This window comes from Micromys minutus (genome assembly GCF_963924665.1).
Source record: "Micromys minutus genome assembly, chromosome: 17".
NCBI classification, from domain to species: domain Eukaryota; kingdom Metazoa; phylum Chordata; class Mammalia; order Rodentia; family Muridae; genus Micromys; species Micromys minutus.
In genome coordinates, this window is record NC_137952.1 from 41,784,979 (window position 1) to 41,805,166 (window position 20,188).

A 20,188-nucleotide genomic window follows, 5' to 3' on the forward strand; every position below is an offset into this window, starting at 1 on the left:
TGCTGTAGCACTTCCTCCGGCAGATTGTTTCTCGGGCTGGATGAATAAAACCCCTCTCTCACAGTGCCTGCTGCAGTGTACAAGCCCTCCGTGTTTGTTCAGTGTTAACATAGACGAAAGCGCAGTTCCCGCTCCCCGCTCCCCGCTCCCGGTTCTGCCTGGCTCGCGCCCCCTCCTCGGGCCGGGCACCCGCTGAGTCCGTGGCCAGCGGCGCGCGGTGTCCCGCTGAGGGCTCAGCTCAGTCCCCACGGGCGCGCGCGCCCGGACCCTGCACCGGGAAGGCGCGGCGACCCCGGGACGGCCAACCCCCACCCCCCGGCCGGCCCGCGCGGCCCCGGTCCACCCCCAGCCCCGCCGGGCGCCGCACTGGGCATGCTCCGTAGCCCGGGCAGGTTGGGGCTGCGAGGCGACGGCTTGGGCTCCGGAGGCAGCGTCGCGGCGGCCGGGAGCAGGGGCGGCGGGCCCGGGGCCGCACGGGGCCCGGCTCGGCGGGAGCGGCGGGCGGGCGGGCGGCGGCCCGGGGGCCGCGGCCGGCCGAGGTGAGCGCGGCGGGGAGGCGCAGGCCGGTGGGGGCGGAGGCGGCGGAGGGCGGGGCGGCGCCGGAGGGGCTCGGCGGCCGCGGCGGCGGGGAGGGGGTGGCGGCGCGCGAGAGGCTAAGGAGCCGCGGCCGCCAACAGGCTCTCACACGCGCGCACACCGCCACGCGCGCGCGCGCACACCGCGGGGCTCCCGGAGGCGGCGGTGGCGGCCGCAGCCCCGGCAGCGACTCGCCTCGAAGTGACAGGTAGGAGAAGGCGCTTCGGGTCCAGCCCGGGGGATGCTCCCGCCGCTCCCAGCCCGCCCGGCTACTCGGCTTCCCGCGGGTGCGTCCCGGACGCGCGTGCGCGCCCCCGGATGCCCTGCCGGGGACCCGGTGCAGGTGCGGGGTGCGAGGAGTCCTGCTCGGGAGGCAGGGGACCCCGCCGCCACCCGCCTCCCAGGCAATCATCTGCTCCTGGGTTTCCTCTGCCTACCCGGACGTTCACTCTCTCACGCGCTAGAAATAGCTCGGCTCGACGTGTGTATGATTATTTTGGTTGAAAATAGTTGGCACTGTGCAACGCATGTAAATGTGTGCGTGTACATCTTCAGCGTCTTCTGGGGACAGCTTACGAATGATAGACCATTTCTAGTTGACAGTGACAGGATAGGCGCTCCTTCAGGGCAATATTTTGGCCTCTTAAAAACATGTAAAAGAACATTGCTTTATTTTCAGAAGTTTTAAGTTGTTTTTTTCTTAGTCAATTAGACCCTGTCTATATTGTACCATTTCTGAGTTTAGACTCTGTAAACTACTGAATCTAAGTGTGAAAACATAGAATTTTCCAATTGATCAACTCTAGAGTTAGAAAACCAGCATTTTCTAGAAAGGAAGGCAAATGTCTTATATTTCCACAATTATGCATGCATTTGGGATATGACTTTAAAAAACCCCCATAAACTCCTATAGTTATTTTTTTTTTTCTATTTCTCTAAAGCAAGGGGCTTGAGATTTAATTTGGGGCAAAATATTTGTAGACAGTCATTATTTTTTTTAAAAGTAAAAGTGGGATGTATGGTGCTCCATAAATCTAAATTGTCCATTTGTGGAGATAATGTTTTGAATAACCGTGGTTGGCAATAACGTCCAAGCACAGGCAGGTGTATAATGCTTTGAAAAAGAATTGAATTTCGTTTTCAAAGAGAAATTAGACTATAAAATAAAGATGACCAGGAAGAGCAACCAGTGACTTTACCTGGGCAGACTCGAAGGAGCTCAGAAAGTGAAGAAATGCTTTAGGGTAGGAAGATATTTTGTGTGTGTGTGTGTGTGTGTGTGTGTGTGTGTGTGTGTAATTTCAACTTAATCTTTTTAGTGTTTTTAAGACTGATTTTTTTTTTAAAGATGTGTTTGAACTGAGAACCAAATGTTTTGAAGCCTTCAAACTTTGATATCCTGAGTTGCAGAAGGATACAGAGGATCAGAAATTCAGCTCAGCAGGACCTTGTGGTGTAATCCCTGTCTCTGTTATGTAATCTAGAATCTCTCCCCCACAGAACAGTCTTGCATATTTTCCCACTGGTGTATTGATCTATTATATCATCTTTTTACACTGTAGACATTTCATAAATGACTGGCGTCTTGGGGGAACCTCTTGTGAGAGCAAAATTACTTTAGAGATGGAATAGCATTTTCTGAGCATTTTTATGCTGGTGAAACTTGGTAGCAGAATGAGTGTGTCTGTACCTGTAACAGTGTGTTGCTGGGTGCTGAGTGTTAGGTTCCTGACTGAGCTTTGCTGCCCCTCCCCGTCCCCCCGTTTTTATTACTCAGCCATCAGAACTTAGTTTTGATTTAGCTTTGATGATATCACTACCAGCTCTGAATTAATCTCCGTGGAAATGCTGTTTTACAAGTAACTGTCAAAACAGAGTTTCAAAAGACTCCATTTGATCACAGAGAGCACATTTACATCTGTTGGAATAATTCTGCTCTTACTTTACAAATGCACGCCCACGTAGGAGGGCTGCGTGCTGAAATACTCTTTTTCCAGCTTTATATTTGTGTCTTTTACGATGCGAATGATGCTAAACTTACATGCCCCGGAATCCAGGCTGCGAGCTTTCTGTCATGTCACATAGGGAAATATGGGACTGAAAAGAAAACCCTTAAAGGTTTCCAAAGAGCTTTTTAAGAAGTGGACTTTAATGATTTGTATCACCCTTGAAACATTTCCTTCCATCCTCAACAGAGACCGTTTAGTGCTGGTGCTGAATGTTTTTGTTTACTCTCTTGCCAAGAATGTATACTGCAGATTTGTGCAACATGGTACATATTAGACAACCATAGTGAAAATGCTATCTTCTTAGAGTACTACTAATTTCTTTTAAATATTGGTTCACTGGTAACTGACTGACTAAACAATTGCCTTTTATCTGTGCCTAACTACCCTTCATATGAAATTGGGTTTATACATGTTGCATATGAACCCATTACAGTGGCATGTGTTGTAACAGGCTGGGATGTAAACTTCTGGAGACAGTTTCTGATTGTCATCCCCAGTTTTTTTTAGGTGCAGCAGGCAAACCCAAATGTCAGAATTGATGAATTGGTGGATTTTTATAAAGCTAATCATTAGCTGACACATTTGATATATATATATTAATTTTAAAATCTTAAGTTGCAAAGAAATTACATATTTTTGGTTGGACCAGGGCAGTTAGGTAAATAGTGCCATAGGAAGGATTTTGTAATTTTCATACTTTCAACAAATGCCTTATTAGTGAACTCAGATATTTTGGGGAAATATTACTTGACCAATGGAAATTATGAGGAACATCAGGACTTGGTTAATACCATTTGTGACCACTTCCAGAGTAAGAGCTTTTGAAGAAAACTGCTTGCTTACCAGCAGGGATGACACATGCTTAGAAAACCGGATCTGGTGAGTTCTAAAAAGGCAAGATGCTCTGCATTAGATGCTTAGAATGGGGTCAAGGACCCTGAGGATGCTTACTGGTCACTATTGGTAGTTCATGTCCAGACTGAAGTTTGTAAATAGTCATTTCTTTGCTTCCTAAGTGGAGGAGTCTGTGGGGGAGACTTAACCACCTCTTGAGAAATAAGGACATCCCCCAGCACTGGGAGGCACCTGGTTTTGCGGCTCAAGTTCAAGTGTTAACCTTGTTTGCAAGGACACACTGTTTAACTCTCAGGGTAGTCCCTGTCACTGTTTCCTATGCCAGGGTCATACCCAGGGTGTAGAACAACCTTGCTCCCATCCCTTCGTGTTTATTTTTCTGTGTAGTGGTTTTTCCTTTGATAAAGCCTCACCCTTTAAAGTAGAACTGCTCCCTTGAGCTGAAACACTGCTTTCCAGTTCGGCCCTGAGTGTTCGCGCCTCTGGTTCTTTACCACCAACAAAGAATGGGGTCCACAGTGCCAGCAGCGTGGGAAGACCCGGGTACTAGCACGAGCGGATGACTGAGATCCCTGTATCGATAGTCCTTTTTGTTCATCCTGCTTTCAAAAAGTGATCTGTGTTTGCAAAACCCATTTCGCACAGGTGCGGACCTCACTTGCTGAGAGTCTGGCTGGGTTCTCCCTTTGGATGCTGTTGTTCTGTGGAAGGTGTAACTGGAGTTCCCAGAGGGAGGTAGGAATGCCCTCCCTTTCAAATCTTAGCCAGCACACACACTATTTTGTTCACCAGTTTTAGAAAAAAAATTTTTTCTGGTATGAACTGGGACCCTTCCTCTCTTTTAATTTATGGAAGCAAAACAGGTGGACAGGGCCTTAGGTCAGAGGAGGAGTCTTCTCTGAAGGCCTCTCACAACATCTGTCTCTAAGACCCGCAGTGAGACTATCATACACCCTGTGAGCACACAGCATTCTCCTTTCCCCTTTTCTGGGAGTCTCCCTCACAGTTCTCACATGATCCCCTGGGGAATTTCACCTCTAGCTTCTGAGAGGGACAGTCAAATCATTACTTTAGTATATAGTCACCCTTGTAAAGCATTCTTTTCCTCCTAAACAATTAAAGGATGTTATTTGGCATTTTAAAATGAGTGAACTAAAGTAGCCATTTCCTTAGAGGCTGGGAGAACTGGTAACTCAGATTCAACTTAACTGGCTGGTTCAGAGAACACAGAACACTCATTTATGTCAGGCAGCTCTTTTCCCCACTTAGACCAGAGGCACTGAGTTCTGAGCATTGTCCACGAATATTGCTGGTAGGTCTTTAGTTTTTATATATTTCCAGGTGACGATTCCAGCATGAACTAGAACCGTTCATTGTTAGCTTTTAGGGTTCAGTGGGTTGAAAGGATGTGCATTTAATATGAATTCATTTTGTTTTGTTTGTTAGTTTTTTAGATTTACTTGTCTTAAATTTTATGTGTATGGGTATTTTGCCTGCATGTGTGTGCAGTGTCCCAGGAGGCCAGAAGAGGGCACTGTTTTCTCCAGAGCTGGAGTTACAGAAGGGACTAGCCACCAAGTAGGTACTGGGAACCTAATCCTGGTGCCTTTGGAAGAACCACAAGTGCTCTTAGCAGCTGCACCACCTCTTCAGCCCTGTGTGAGTTCATTTAAAAACTTATTGTTTTTGATAAGTGTGATTCATTTCTGTGGTACTTACAAGTAGTATTTAATTTTACACATTTGAAATAGACTAAGAAGAGTCTAGAGCATTTACCAGACTGCAGACATGGAACATAACCCCCATAATGTGTGAGAATGTTGTCCTGAGACACGGTCTCTCTCAGATTTGGTGGATGGATAGGTGGGGAAATTGTGCTTTGGGTTTACCTTCAGGAGTAGACATTGAGATCTTAAAGTGCTGGAATCAGTCACCCCTGAGCTTTTATCCTACAAGACCCTGTACGGGCCCTGTGGCCCCATGTGTCCACTCAGAGCTTTGGCTGACTCTCTTATTAAAGAATACCCTCCCCCAAGGCCCTGGTTAAGGTTGGTGCTGGGTGATGATGATGGGTACTGGGAACAGCACTTCTGTTGCTGTGACAACCGCTTTGCCCCTTCTCCCACCGATCTATTAGGATCACCGCTCACAATTCTCACTTCCCTCCATCGGGGCAGAGGGCATTGGTTTCTTTGTTGAAGTCCATGCAGAAGCGGTTCTTTTAAAACACATAAGACATACTCGAACCCCCATCTGGCAATCGGGATGTTCTGCCATAACCCCACAGGCCACCTCCTATGCCAAATCTTCCTCTGGACTCATCTCATCCCGTGACTGCATTTGGGTAGAGGAATACAACATTACTCAGCTCTAATAGCCTTGAAATCCTCTGAATGTGGGGTTTTGAACTATAATGCAGGAGCCAGATGCCATCCCCAGGGCCTCTGTGTCCTCCAGCAAGGACCATATTAAGCAATTTAGCCTTAGGAGGACAGAAACATCCATGAGAAGCGTTTCGGGTCCACTGATGTTTAGGGGCACATGGTGCCTCCTCTGGTCCCTTGGGCATTAGCGGGAACATTAAACTTTTCTGCTCCTAGTAGCAATAACAACTGTAAAGGGGAAACAAAACAAAACCCCAAACCAGATACTTGTGGAGAAGTTGAAACAGGCCACTTCACCTAATCTTCCTAGACACATTTTTGGGGGTGGGGTGGGGTGGGGTTAGGGTGTTATAACAGCTTCTTAAGTGTATGTTTGAGGAGAACTTATATTTGGGAGGTTAATCGTGTGATGGGCTTAGAGTTGAGATTGAAATCTAAGTAGATTGACACCTGAACTTTTTTGTTTGTTTGTTTAGGTTTTTGGGTTTAGCTATGGAGCACATGCTGGCTCCAAACTGCAAATCCTCTTGCTTTAGGCTCTCAAAGGCTGGGATTATAGGAAAGCACCATGTTACCATGTTTTAAACCATGGTTCGGTGTTACCTGTAGTTGGTGTAGTGCATGCTACAGAAGGGGCACTTTTCCTCCCTCCCTTCCCTCCCTCCCTCCCTCCCTCCCTCTCTTCTTCCCTCCCTTCTTTACTAAGAAGTAACAGATATGCTTCTGGCAGCTCCTGTGAAGACGAAACCAGAATAGCAAGGTGAGGATAAAGCCCTGTTTCCTAGTCTTGTTCTGGGGGGGGGGGGTTGTTTCTGCAGTTGCACGGACTGGAAGACAGAAGTGAGTAATAGATGCTAACCTGGGCCAGGGACTGAGAATGTAAAGATTTGGTATTAATTTTTCTTTGGTTTGGGAGAAATCATAAGGGCGAGGGGTGGGCCTGGGAGGACTGGGAAGTGCATTATGGGAAATTTCCAAATAGTCAACTAAAAAAGAAATTAAGGTCAAAAGAAAAAGTAAGGTCACCTGTCAAGTCAGTTTTGCAGCTGGCCAAGTTTTTTGGTTTCAGCTAGGTTGCTGGGACCTCTGGTTTAGGAACCAGGTAAACCACACACACAGGTGCTGTTGAGCAGGTGTTGGGGACCTTGGGTGTGGTGGCCTGTGTGTGTCCCTTTCCAGGAGGAGCTGCCAGAGGAGCCTGCCTGCACATTTTTATGAAAACTGCATGCACATTTTTATAATGAAGCAAGGAATACAGAGTATCCGGAACGGAAAAGTTCCTCATTTGAAAGTGCTTGGGGTTGGTGAGCTAGTTCAGAGTACTGGCTGTTTTGCTCAGGTTTGATTTCCGGCAACTTAGAACTATCTGTAATTTCAGTCTCAAAGGATCTGATGCCCTCTCTGGCCTCTGTGAGGGCCAGGTACATACATGATGCACAGATGTGCATGCGGACTCTCATACCCATAAAATAGACAAGTTAAATAAACTAAAACGGCTTGGAAGCTGGGCTGAGGAGATTGCTCAGTTGTACAATTGTCATGTAAGCATGAAGACCTGAGACAGAACCCAAGAATCAACGTAACAAAGCTGGGAACAGTGGTGTTATTTTCAGAGAATTCCAGAACCAGGGAGGTAGAGACAGGCTGATCCTGGGGCTTCCTAGACAGCCAGCACTGAACAACCAGTCAACCCAAGGCCTGTGGGAGACCCTGTCTCAAAAAACAAAACTCAAGGTTGTTGCAACTGAGGAATGGCACAGGTGACCTCTGGCCTCCACTTGCATGCACACAATCAATGTTATTGCCAAACCGGACACATTTGTGGCAGGAATTCAGCCTGAGAGTTCCCACGTCGGCCCTTTTGTCAAGTGTAAATTCTCAAATGCACTGTGCCCTAGAAAATGCCATTAGTTTTATTTACTTTTTAAAGGGGGAGATTTTAAAGTCTGTTATGTCGTCTCCCTTATTCTGAATGAGCACAGAGCTCTAAATATCTGGCTTCACCCCCCCCACCCCATTTTCTAAGGTACTAGCAAGTTTTCAGAGTTGAGAGAGGCGGGGCATGGTCTTCAAGCTCATTTCTTGAGTGACTTCCTTTATTATGGGGTCATGGAGACTTGGTTTGCTTCTGTCCCTGGTTGAACTCTGTAGATCATGGGATATCTCCCCCTGTATTGACAGTTGGAGCACTTCACACCTGAGAAGTTAGATCTGTTTCTGCAGGCGAGTATTTCAAGGTGCACTTGCCCTAATTTTTCCTTCTCAGTCTTCAGTAGGATGGGACAAATGGAAGTGTGGTCCCTTGCGATGGGGTTCTCCTGTATCTACTGATGCTTGGTTATTGACTACATAACCAAAGCCCTCTCTGGACTTTAAGCTTCTATTTTCCCTGGTTTCTAAGATGATGTAAGTGTTCCAGTTGAAATGACAACGCAGAAATTCAGAAGCTGTATGTAAAGTGCTCTTTCCCACCTACACCCTCCCCAGATATAACCATCGGCAACGGCTGCGAGTGTTTCTTCCCTCCGTTTGTCCATTCATTTACATACGCAGATACATGGACTTGCTTTTCTTGTTATATAAATTGGATCCTACTGTACATGTGGATGCATTTTATTATATAAACCACGTCATTCCACATTTATTTTTCTGTAGCTTGCTTTGTCTTCATAACTGTAACTTATGGTAGTTTTATTTATTGTCTGGATACTGGTTATCTCAGCTTTGTAACCCTGTGTCCAGTCTGGTAGGACATATAATCTTGTAGTGCTTTAGCAGTGGGCTTTTACAGTTTTCTCATGACTCTACAGTGAAAGAGACAAGATTTCTTCATGAATTTGGGTGACAATTTTTTTATTGCTAAATTCCAAGAAATAGAATTATTTGGTCAAAAATGACTTAGTCACCTTTAAAATGCAGAGGAAACATTGTCAAATTACCTTTTAAAAAAAGGTCCGTGACAGAATGTCTGTCTCAGAGAACCTCCGGTTATGCATATAAATGGATCTTCTAACTGAAACATAGCCCAAATTGTCACACAGCTCTGCTAGTTCAATCCGAGTTCAGTTACATTGTATTCCTGGAAATGACTTTAGAAATAAATCGTTCACTTAAACTACAGTAGTCAATAAAGAAGTATTCTCCAGTTAAGGGGCTAATGTGAAAGCCCTTTAATAAAGAGATATTTTGTGTAATCAGAGGAAAAAGTCTGTTTTCTGACCATCTCCGTTAGCTTTGAGACTCTAGACCCTCTTTTCCAACAGGGACATGCCGTAAGCATCATGAATTTGTGTTCAGAGAAGTCATGGCCCGCAGGGCAGATACATAATGCAGATTGAAACTGACCCTGGACAATTAAGTTAATTTGGGGGTTAAAAATGCCTGTCTGGGCTCATTGGTAAATTTAAATTTGCTAATGCAGTCTCCTTTCCATGCTCTGGGTTCTGAGTCCCTGTGTTCAAATAATTACTGGTCAAAATTTGTGTGTGTGTGTGTGTGTGTGTGTGTGTGTGTGTGTGTGTGTGTGAGCTATCTGTCTTGAACATGTACATATTCATTTTAGGCAGTCTATAACTGAGCCCTTTCCTAGGCATTTTTTTTTGACATTCTCAGTCCTAGACGTTTTTTGATGGTTATTCCCCGAACATTACATTGTTATATTGATGCTGTATGAGGCACCACAGATAGTGAGATGATTTAATATATAAGGGGAGATGTGGAAGCACACACCACTCTGTTCTATCTAAGGGACTTGAGTCTGTGGAGTCCTCGCAGTACAGACTGCGGGCTGCTGGACAACATCTGTAGACAATTATCAAAGAGTCCACCGTACGCTAGGCTGGTGGTACTTACCTGTAAATCTAACACCCAGGAGGCTGAGTCAAGAGGATGCTGAGTTTGAAGCCAGCCTAGGTTCCGTAAGCATGACCCACTGTCAACACAGCCATCACTCAAACCAACCCAAACGAACTAAAGAATGCGAGAAAGCCTTCAACAAAAGCTAGAAAAACTGGCATCCCTTGTACCTTCTCCCAGGAGATTTGGAGAGCTCAGTGGTCATGCACTCTCACTAAGTGTCTTTATTGCTTACCCAAAGTTAATTCTCACTTGCTTGAGAAATGAATTGTAGACAAAAAGAACTGTGTACCTTAGAAACTACATTGTATTTTCATTACAAGACTTACTGGGGAAACATAGTAAATCTAGGTCACTGATGTTGACCTCTTTCAAAAGTGACAGTTGTGAAAATTGTAATTATTAACAATAATATAAAAGCACTTAGTTGCTTTTCAGAATCTGATGGCATGCTCTTGGGAGCTAGCATCTCAGGGTCATGGTCAGGGTCTTCTGACGGAAGAACATGGCAGGAAGATGGAATCTTGTCTCTTCTCCAAAGATGGGTCTGAATCCTACAGCGGTTTTTCCATATACCCATTTAGAAACAAACTGGTTAGCTTGGCAGGGACATTCAGATCCTGAATGCATGACTTCTATATGTTTATTTATTTATTTATTTTTACAGCACATTGAGAATTGTAGAAATATGGTAAGATTCAGTTGGATTTCCTTGGCATTGAAACCTTGCGTTATTAAAAAAAAAGAAAGTTTGTGCCAGGTTTACGGAAACCTTATAGCATGTCACAGTTCACAGTTCCTTTGACAGTCTGTGAAAACTCACTCTTCACGTCTGTGTCTTGTGACATGACTAGACGTACGTGTAAACCAAGTCCTCTGGGGAGGGCTCTAAAAGAGACCCTTTAGAAACTGTGGGCAGATAAATAAAATGAGGCTAAATGCTAAGGGGGGAACAAGCTAGGCCGACTGAGGACTTGTGACTAGAGGGAAGGAAGAAGCAATCTGGAGCCGTGACCTCTGTAGGGGACACAGTGGCCCTGTAATATGACAGCAAGGAAAGCAGGAATGTGAGTATACCTACCTCTGTCTCCTGGATAGATGACCCCAGATAAGAGCTACGGGGCTACGGTGAGCAGTGTGGGAAGAGCTGGTCAGCAGTCAGGAGAGGCGAACGGCAGAGCTCGGCTACTCCCTGTGCTGGAGTAGGAGGTGCGCGGGCGAGCCGTCCGGTCAGAGCAGAAAACCCTCAGTCTGTTTTGTGATAAAGAAAAGAAAACTCTAGCAACAACAATTAAACTGACACTTGAGATTGTTCCATAGCATCACATGTCTGCTTGTGGTTGTCCTCAGAGTAGCATTGGTTTACAGTTTTCCAGTGTCACAGGGAATAGACTGTTTTTCTTGGGTAAAACCGTATAGTGGGAAACTTAGTATGTCTACCTAGTGGGTTAGGTTTAGAAGTGAATGAAGGGGATTCGTAATGTCTGTCATTATTAAGTTGGATTCCTGGGAAGCCTTTGCTTTTAATATTTTGTTAAATTCTTTTATCTAAAATATTAGGTATCCTGGGAGAAGGGGGAGTCCAGGGAGAAATTAAGTTATAAGTGGCAATTTTTCTTTGAAGACGTCAATCTAAGAAAACTGTTAGCATCACTCAGTGGACATGAACAAACTGTAATTTCGCATTTGTTCGTACGACACCAGACATGATCAGCTTTAGCTGCTGTCTTATGTTTCTGCTCCTGTTGTTTGAAAAGGTGAAGACTGCTCTGTTAGGTTTGTGCATTTGTTCTTCATGAACAAGCAACGGAACTTGGTTTGGAACTTGATTAGAATCATAAAATTGGCCACCTGGAAGAGATCGCCTTTCCTTACACCCAAGGTTTGTAGTTTAAGGTTCCAGGTCACTGTTAGCCTCCGCTGTCGTGTGGCCCCAGAATTCTTGCCATAGATTTTGGAGTCCCTGCTTCCGAGGGCTTTCTTGCCCCTTGCACACAAACTGTTTTGATGCGCTGAGGCAGAGCTTCATGAAGCGCCTTCAGCACTCAGCACTTGACCTGGTGTTCTCTGGAGGCCCCTTCACTGCTCACTCTAAAGCTCTCTCCGTAGGAGATGGTCCTTTTGCTCTTACTGTTCTGCCAACTTACTGTTTACTGAAAACTCCTGTTGCTGTAAAATTTTGTCTGAGTTTCAAATGTATCTCTTGTCTGCTAGAGATGTTGACCTTGAAGTCCTTTGGGTAGCTGCAGGTAAAAATGCCCCAAACACTTCACTTCAAATGTATGTCTTAACCAAGTTTCTAAACTTTTGGGCAACAAGTTGCTCATCTAGCGAATCCCCCTGCCCCACATTGATAGTTCTTTATGACAAAATACAGGACAAGAAACAATTTAGAAGAAGGAAGGTTTATTTTGGCTCATGGTTTGGGAAGGTACAGTCCCTTCTGGCCTAGACGGCATGAACAGAGCTGCTGGGTACAGGGTAGCAGGAATGTGAGGTTGCACATTTACATCACTGCTGATAAGTAAGCAGAGAGAACTTTGGACCAGAACATGGGTAGTCAGGCATGAGACCTCCCTCGGTGACCAGCTTCCTCTAGCTAGATCCTGCCCCCTAAGGGTTCTATAGCCTCCGAAATTGGCACCAACAGCTGGGGACCAAGGATTGAAATACGTACACCTGTAGTAAACATTTTAGACTCAAGCCACAACCACAACAATATCCTGATCACTCCGAGCCCAGATTGTCGCAGGTGTATAATGTCCCCCATCCCTCTCCTGTGAATCATGTATTCTCTTGGCTCTGGAGTGAGCAGCAGGTATTCTTTACAATGATGCTCTTTTCTTGTTTGCTTGTTTTGTTTTTCCTCTTCCATGTAGGAGTTTACAGTTTGCAGGAAGAGAGACACTCAAACATCTACTTCCTAACTTTACATCTTTGCCTGTGACTTCATTCTTCACACCAGCTAAAGAAATGTGGACAGAACAAGCCTTGGGGCATTATTTTTAAATCCCTTCCGCAACTGTTCCAATGCTTTCAGGATTAATTCCTGTCCCCCTAGTTTCCTGAATGCATGCCATCCTTGGTCCAAACTCTGCAGTGAGACATCAACTTCTGTGGTCGCTGCGCACTTGCCGACTTTGAACTGCCCGCCCTCCTCATGGCTCTTTATAGAGTCTGCCTGAGGGAGCTTTTGTCACTCACGCAGATGGAATCATGGCCTTTGATTCCATCCCCAGTGCCAGTGGGTGCTGCACCCCCATCTCCATGTCAACTGTTCATGTCTTAGCTACAACATGACTTGCGCACAGAACACAATGGGCCCATCTTTGGGACTGAATCAGTGCCTCCTAAGTGAGTGAGTGTTAAATGCCAACATCGCAAATTCTACCCATGGAATAAGAAAAGCAAGCCAGAGGAGCACACAGGTAAGAGCGGGAAGCCACCGACACACTGTAGTGTGAATCACTGGTTGCTGACCGATGACAGAGTAACCACGTTGGAAAGGTGATCAGTAACCTGGAAATGCCGTGTTCATTATTTCTCTAACAGAAACTAATGTCAGAATAGCAAGCCACGCCCAGAGATGTCTCCCAGGAGCAGTTTATCATCTAGGCATGTCTGGAGGACACATACTCATGTTGTCTTTTTTGTGTCATGAGCTCAGTTTTCATGGATGTTGCTTGTTTTCTGTATAGTGTATTTCCTTATAGCAGCAAGTTAGAGAAGTCTTACCCTTTCAAACTTGCAGGGAATTCAGGGGAAAGTAATTTATTTAAAAAAGATGATTTTATTTAGTTGGGCTCACCGTGATCCAAAATGCTTTGTACTTGAGTTTTGCATTGTATTTTATTTTCAAAATGACCTGGGAATATATCATTGCCAAATAGAAATACACTTAATTAAAGAGAAATATTCCACTCAGTATTATTTTTGCAAGAGTGCGTTTTTGTGCTCCGGAGTTGGGGGACTGGGAATGTTATTTACAATAGTTTGAGAAGAATGGTGTTGAACTGTAACTCTGCCCTGCACACATGTGTCATGGTGGGGTTTAAGAGCTTCCTTTTCTTTTTCAATCCATGTCTTTGTATTTAGCAAGTCTCTTTTAGCTTTGTATTGAAAAAAATGCTGCTGAGAATGTTAATTATTAAATAGATCATTCTTCAGGTTTCAACGGAGAAAGTATTTAGGAGGATTGCAGCTGCTGAGAAAACACAGCAGCACTTGGAAATGAACAGAGTATTTCTTTTTATTTAGAGCCTTTTGGACCCATGATGCTCTTGTAGAATCAAGAGTCTGGCCTCATTCTGTCCGTTTTCCATTCCCTTTGAAGGAATCAAAGTAACTGGCTAACGCCCCTCTCCATCTGTCATAAGTAGGGTGCAGGGGACCTCTCCAGCCTCCTAGGGAAGAGGTAGGCTTTGCAGCATACAGATGACTAGGGTTTTAGTCCTCAACCCGAGGTGAATCAGTATAACTGCACCCTTCTGAACTGTTCAGTTCCAGGCCAACCCTTGTCTTCTAAGTTTGGATTTAAACAGGACAAGCTCTCAGGGTTTCTCCTAGAGATTGAAAATCAGGAAGAGTTTCCTCTTCGAATGAGAGTCACAGATGTCGGTCGAACCCTCTGGAAGTGTTGCTCTTTGTACCAAGCCAAGGTATTCCCAGCTTTGTGGGAGAACTGACAATATCAGTTACTTGGAAGGTATACTAACTGCCTCAGCAAGGTATTTGATCTGAATATTTTAAGAGAAACTTACCCATTTCCAGCTAGAAGCAAGGAAATACCAGGGACACAGTGTTTGGAGTCACTACTTCCTACGTTCCTCGTACCATCTCGCAGGTCTGAGACCTTCAGGGTGAATACACACACACACAAACACCCCCACAGGCATACACAGAAAGATATAGAGATATACACATCTATGCATATATAGACTCACAGACACAGACAAACACACACCCCGCCTCCCAGAGAGACACAGGCAGTCACACTAACGTACCCACACATCTCACAGGTATACACAGACAAGACAGACACATGCAGTCAGATTGACACACACACATATGTGGGCCCAGGGGCATAGAAAGACACACATTTAGGCGGGCTCATAGGCACACACACACACACACACACACACGGATGTAAACACACACACGTATGTAAACACACACGTAGATACTTAACACCAGCAGATAAAGACACAGACAGACAGACAGACAGGCAGACAGGCAGAGTGTACACATGCTCCAGCATTGACATGGTAGACAGGTATGAATTGGGATCTACAAGAAACCATACTGGAGACGTGGAGTTGTTCTGTGGTATTTTAGAGTCATTACTTTGCAAAGTCATAATATTTGAGAGTTGTAATTTAGAGTTGTACTATGGCAATATTTTATAATGTGATTTCCCAGGTCACTTTGAGACCCAGCTCAGAACCCCGTGTGCTTTTAGACCTGTTCTGTGTTCCTTGGGTCTTAGGAATGCAGCCTCATTCTTTCTGTAATCCTGCAGGGTAGGCATAATCATCGTTTGATACTAAGAACACAGAGTGATTAAAACATTTATTCAAGGTCTTGTGATTGATTTACGGTACAGATAGGCCTCAAAATAAGCTTGTTCTTAGTGCACAGTGCTGTATCTGTGCCTGTGTGAATACAGAGGAAAGGTCGCAGGAGGACAGAGATGAGAAGGTGGCAGTCTTAGCCAAGGAGACGTGCGTCAGGAGAAGCCAAGATTGCCCAAACTGTGACCCTGGACTTCAAGCCTCCAGAGCAGTAAGAAAATACATTTTCTGCTGTTTAAGCCATCTGGTCTGTGGCGTTTTGTTACAGCAGTCACAGCGTCATCATATACATAAGAGGATCCTGTAGAGGTAGTAACCCAAAGAAATATACATGTTACAGAGTATGGTAGTAGAAACACCTTATTAGCTATATTGGCTCATTTTTTAATGTATTTGTAAGTGCTGCTTCCGGAGCACCTGTGACTTTGTACAGTTCAGTGTTTATTGCTTAATATTCAGTGTCTCACCGCACACACACAAGTACACACACATGCACACACGCATACACACATACACATACACTCTTGGTCCAAAGCTCCCTCAGGCTGAGGTTAACTCTGCCCATTTTCTCATTAGCCTTGCATAATATTTGACATGAAGCAAGTGCTTTATATTTGTTTGTTGAGTAAGTTATGTAAAGGCAAGTGCTTGGCAGTTCAGGAGAACAAGATGATGAAACTAGTCTAATAGTCTAATCTTAGAATATTAATTTTGGCCTTTGAGCATGAGCTCCTTGCCGCAGAAGGCTTGATTGACAGGGCTTCTAGAAGCTTTCTTAACGTTTTGTGAGTGGAGCTTGGTCTTTTCTTATCTTCTTTGACCGTGTGAACCTCACATACTTCGAGAAACCCCAGAATGGAAGGATAATCATATTAGATGGTCTTAAATCATTTTCCACAACTACTAACTCAAATCATTGCCTAGTTTAAAATTTTATAAATGACATATACCTGCAGGTAGTTTCAGAACGGTGTTTTGTTTTCTCCAGAAAATATCTTAAGTTCTTTTTAGTAGCTGAGGTTTTAATTTGCCAGATTGTCTGTAGAATAAATTATCGCAAGACGTGCACTAAGTACTGTACACCTGTTTTTGTGACATGGTTCTCATCAGGGGAACACATATAACATAATAGAGTTGTTATGAGTGTGGTATTTTATTTAATGACTTCTATGCAAATTAATGGCATAGAAATAAAATGCTCATGGAACCGAGGTTATAAAATCAGGAACATACCTGCTAAGTGATTTATATTCAGCATATTCTTAAGTAGAAAGATTGACTATAAAGGTATCATACATAGAGAACACTATGTTATTGTGCTTTGAATCAAAAAGGAATACATAGATATTTTGAGTAAGATGGTAAAGTATTGTTGTGCTGAATCACAGAGAATTCGATTGCGTAGGGATGGTCTACTTTTATTTAGAGCACTCTATCTGGAGCCTGATTTAGCTGCATCGTAGAATGAAGTTAGATAGGCCCTATAGTGTTTTCCCCCAAGTATGTTTTAAATTTCAGTAATTCATCTGAGCAGCTATGGCTGAGTGAATTTATTTAAACGAAGTATAAGCTGGGCAGTGGTCTCTTTGGTCACCATGAAACTCCAGTTTTTAAGTGAGAATCCTGCAGTAGCTAGCACACAGTAGGTCTTTTACATGCCCTAAAATTAACATATAAGCTGAGAAGAGAGGTCACATGTTATTCTTCTACATCTCTTAGTTCTTATTTTTTTTTTTTAAATTCTATTTTGGATTTTTATGCATTCTGCTGTTTCTATAATTGGTATCTAAGCGATGCATTTTTTAACATTAATTATCAGGTTTTGTCTTAGTCTTAAATTTTATGTGGTTATGTGAGGCAGCATAAATGGGAGTCATCTACCTTGCTGACACCTACGTTTCTCAGTGGGAAGTATGCTGACCTTGGCTGTGACTTTGGCATTGGGATGGCTGATGCTCTGGAAAGATAAAGTCCACTGGGATTGTGAATGTCCAGTCCTAGCATGTTTTCAGCCACCCAGTAAGATAACTCAGAGGACCGCCGAGCCTCGAACACTCAGACACAGATACAAGCATCATACTGACTTACCCACTGGAAGTTGTTCATTTCCTGAAGAATCTCCGTCTTTGTAGGTTGGTGTTAGAGTTCCAGGGACAACATGGTTCTTCTCACTGTAGCTTAGAACAGAGGGGTTGCTGTTTTGAATTTTGAAAACAAAAACCTTATGGTTCAGCCTTTTCAGTTGGAGGGATGTTTGATAAGCACCCACTTGCATGAGTTGGTTTGGACATAGGAGGAGATGAGAATTACGTCATTGTTGGAATTATTACCCTCCCTGCCTCGCTTATTTCACTCTGGGACAATAAAATGTGGTCACCTGAATCTCATTTGCATAGACAGAATTGTTACAGTCCAAGACCACGTGCAGAAAATAGCTCTTTAAAGTTGCTCTCAGGTACAATGATGTCTGGGAAGGAAGCTGACATTTTCCAAGTGTTTTCTGAAGGCTTGGGACCCCAAGGCAGTCTCACGAGGGAGGCTTCTGCGTATGTTATGGCCTCCCAAAGTTGTTCGTGACAGGCCACATCACCTCGGGCTATTCTGATTCCTTCCTTATTGATTCTCTTGTGTGTCCTGTGAAGTCTGTGGCAATATCCTCATTCTGTGGATAAGGTAAAAGTCTTGTTGAAATTGTTGAGGATTGCAAAGGAAGTATGTCACAGAAAGTGAGCTTCTAAGTGAGTCAGACACTTCTAAGCCTCTCTGCCTGTGTGTCCTGTTCCCCAGATCCATTCTTCTCCAAGGCTGTGTTGCCTAACAACCAACCCATGGTCCTGCTCAAGTAGAGTGTTGTGCTCCTGATGAAAAGATTCAACTTGGAAGTCCCTGGAATATGAAGGAAGTCTCTTAAAGCAGGGAGTTGGGGAGAAGTCACTGGGGGTGCCCCATCGATTCTTCTGAAGTAGGCTGTGTCACTGTGAGGGAAGGCTTGGGGTTTGAGAGCTTCCTTTCAGATCTGTACTTTCGTCACCTGGCAGGGCCACTCTGTTCAAGTCCACTGGTCCCCAGTACAGCCAGGTCAGCTTGAATTTGCTTGTGCTTTGCTTGCATTATTTAATACCTTTTCAAACCTTTCATGTGCTTCTTACCCAAAGGGTATATGGATCTGTCAGTGGAGATTGATTGATTGGTTGGTTGGTTGGACAGTTGAACTTCTTCTGGCCAGCCTGTTTGTTTGAAATCTTTGGTGTCTTTCCGCTGAACATCACTTTTGAGATGGGTGTACTTCAGGGGTAAGGGGATGAGATGCTATGACCTTTGGCTTTTCATTTTTCAGCACTGCTTTTTTTTTTTTTTTTTTTTTTTTTTTTTTTTTTTTTTTTTTTTTTTTGGTTTGCTTATTTGTTTGGTATCTTTAATCTATGGAATCAAATCTACAGGTTGGATCCTTAGTGTAACTGATTCGTTGATTGGATCACCAAGTATAAAACAAATAGAAAGTAACTTTCTTTTTCTTCACCCTCTCCATTGGATTGGTATATTTGACCCATCCCTAATTTTGTGTCATTATAGTATATTTGGAGCAACCCAACTTCAAATACTACGGGAAAATAATGTCCATGAATGTCCGAGTATCTATTCTCACACCCAGAGTATATTCTCCCGTCCAGTGTTGGGTCTCCCGTCTGGCCCTAGGCTTGCTCACCTCATGAGAAAGAAAGACAGTCCTTAGCAGGATTAGTCCCTCCTTCTGTTCACTGGCTCTAGCTGGCCAAGAGATTACAGAGAGTATATAAGGACCCGAAGCTGCTGCACTTAGCAAAGCTGCATGGCTCTTTTTTCTCTGACATACTTACTTCATCCTTTGGAGTTTCTTGCAAGGTCACTGGACTGTGACTTTGCTAGGTGAAAGCGGTGCCCTGTCTGGATAGCCGTGTAAGAATCTCACACCTCTCCTCTAGTGGTACACTTCACTGGATCAGTCTTGTACCTTTGTACAGGAAGCTTAATTGGGTGGGACATTTACCAGCGTCCGTGAAAATGACTGTCTCACCAAGTATGTATAGCCCTTCTCCTCTGTTCCTGGGGCCCTGTTCTGTTGTAATCACAGGCAGCACCAGCCAGGCATGGGTGCTCCACCCTCTCTTGGCCCACAGATCAGTTCCTGAGGTACTGTGGGTAGGCACACATACAGCCAGTGAACGCAATGCCCCCTTTCCTCACTACAGAGAGCCCCGTTTACGAGAATGGTTTCGGGTACTTTGTGGGCTGATAGAGAAGCCTGGAGTGGGAATAATTAGATTGTCTTTGCAGAGTCCTTTGCTCCAGGCTCTTCAGTGTAGACACTTCTGGTCTGGCTGCCTGCTGCAAGGCCTGGAAGTATGCAAATGAACACCTCTCTTTGTTCAGCATTTCAAGTGTTTGGGTGATCCTCTGAGACCTCAGATAGTTCCCTGTTCAGCTTCTCTTGGAGAGAATTTAGAGATTAGGTTTTTAGCCCTAGGGTGTTTGGGAGTGTTAAACCTTGAGAAATACTCATTGTCCACGAGCTGCCACAATCTATAACCTACCTACTCTGATAGAAAAAATACTAAGGAGCAAATATATGACCAGCTAATAAGCTCAGGGTGGTTGCTGGCATTGGTCTGGGAGGAAAGGGGGGTCATGACTGATAAAATAGGAGGAATGAGGTTTCTAATCTGCAGCAGTCTTTACTTATTTGGTCAAATAATAGGCCAGTCAAGTGGAAAAACTAATTCAGAACCCTTGCTGGTTCAAACTAGTTGGTCAGGTTGATCGAGGTAGATAAAAGCTGAAACTGGATGGACAGGTGTCTCTGTTAGAAATCTGTAGACATTGCAGCCCATACTCATTATATATCTTTTATCTTTTATGTTTTGTATGTTTGTATGATGAATATAAATTTCTGAGTATATGT

At 44.2% G+C, this 20,188-nt stretch overlaps 1 protein-coding gene across 5 annotated transcripts in view; it reads left to right on the forward strand.

Annotated features, from left to right (window-relative positions):
- Window positions 1–435: 435 nt before the first annotated feature.
- Window positions 436–20,188, forward strand: part of PLCB4 (phospholipase C beta 4) — a 354,199-nt gene continuing 334,446 nt past the window's right edge. For 2 of the 5 annotated variants that reach the window (XM_080931462.1, XM_080931465.1), the window contains exon 1: window positions 652–784. The gene's annotated coding sequence lies outside the window, so the exon portion shown is untranslated. Of the gene's footprint in view, window positions 540–651; window positions 785–20,188 lie in introns of those variants that run through there. The other 3 variants (XM_080931463.1, XM_080931466.1, XM_080931464.1) reach the window with 3 other exon arrangements.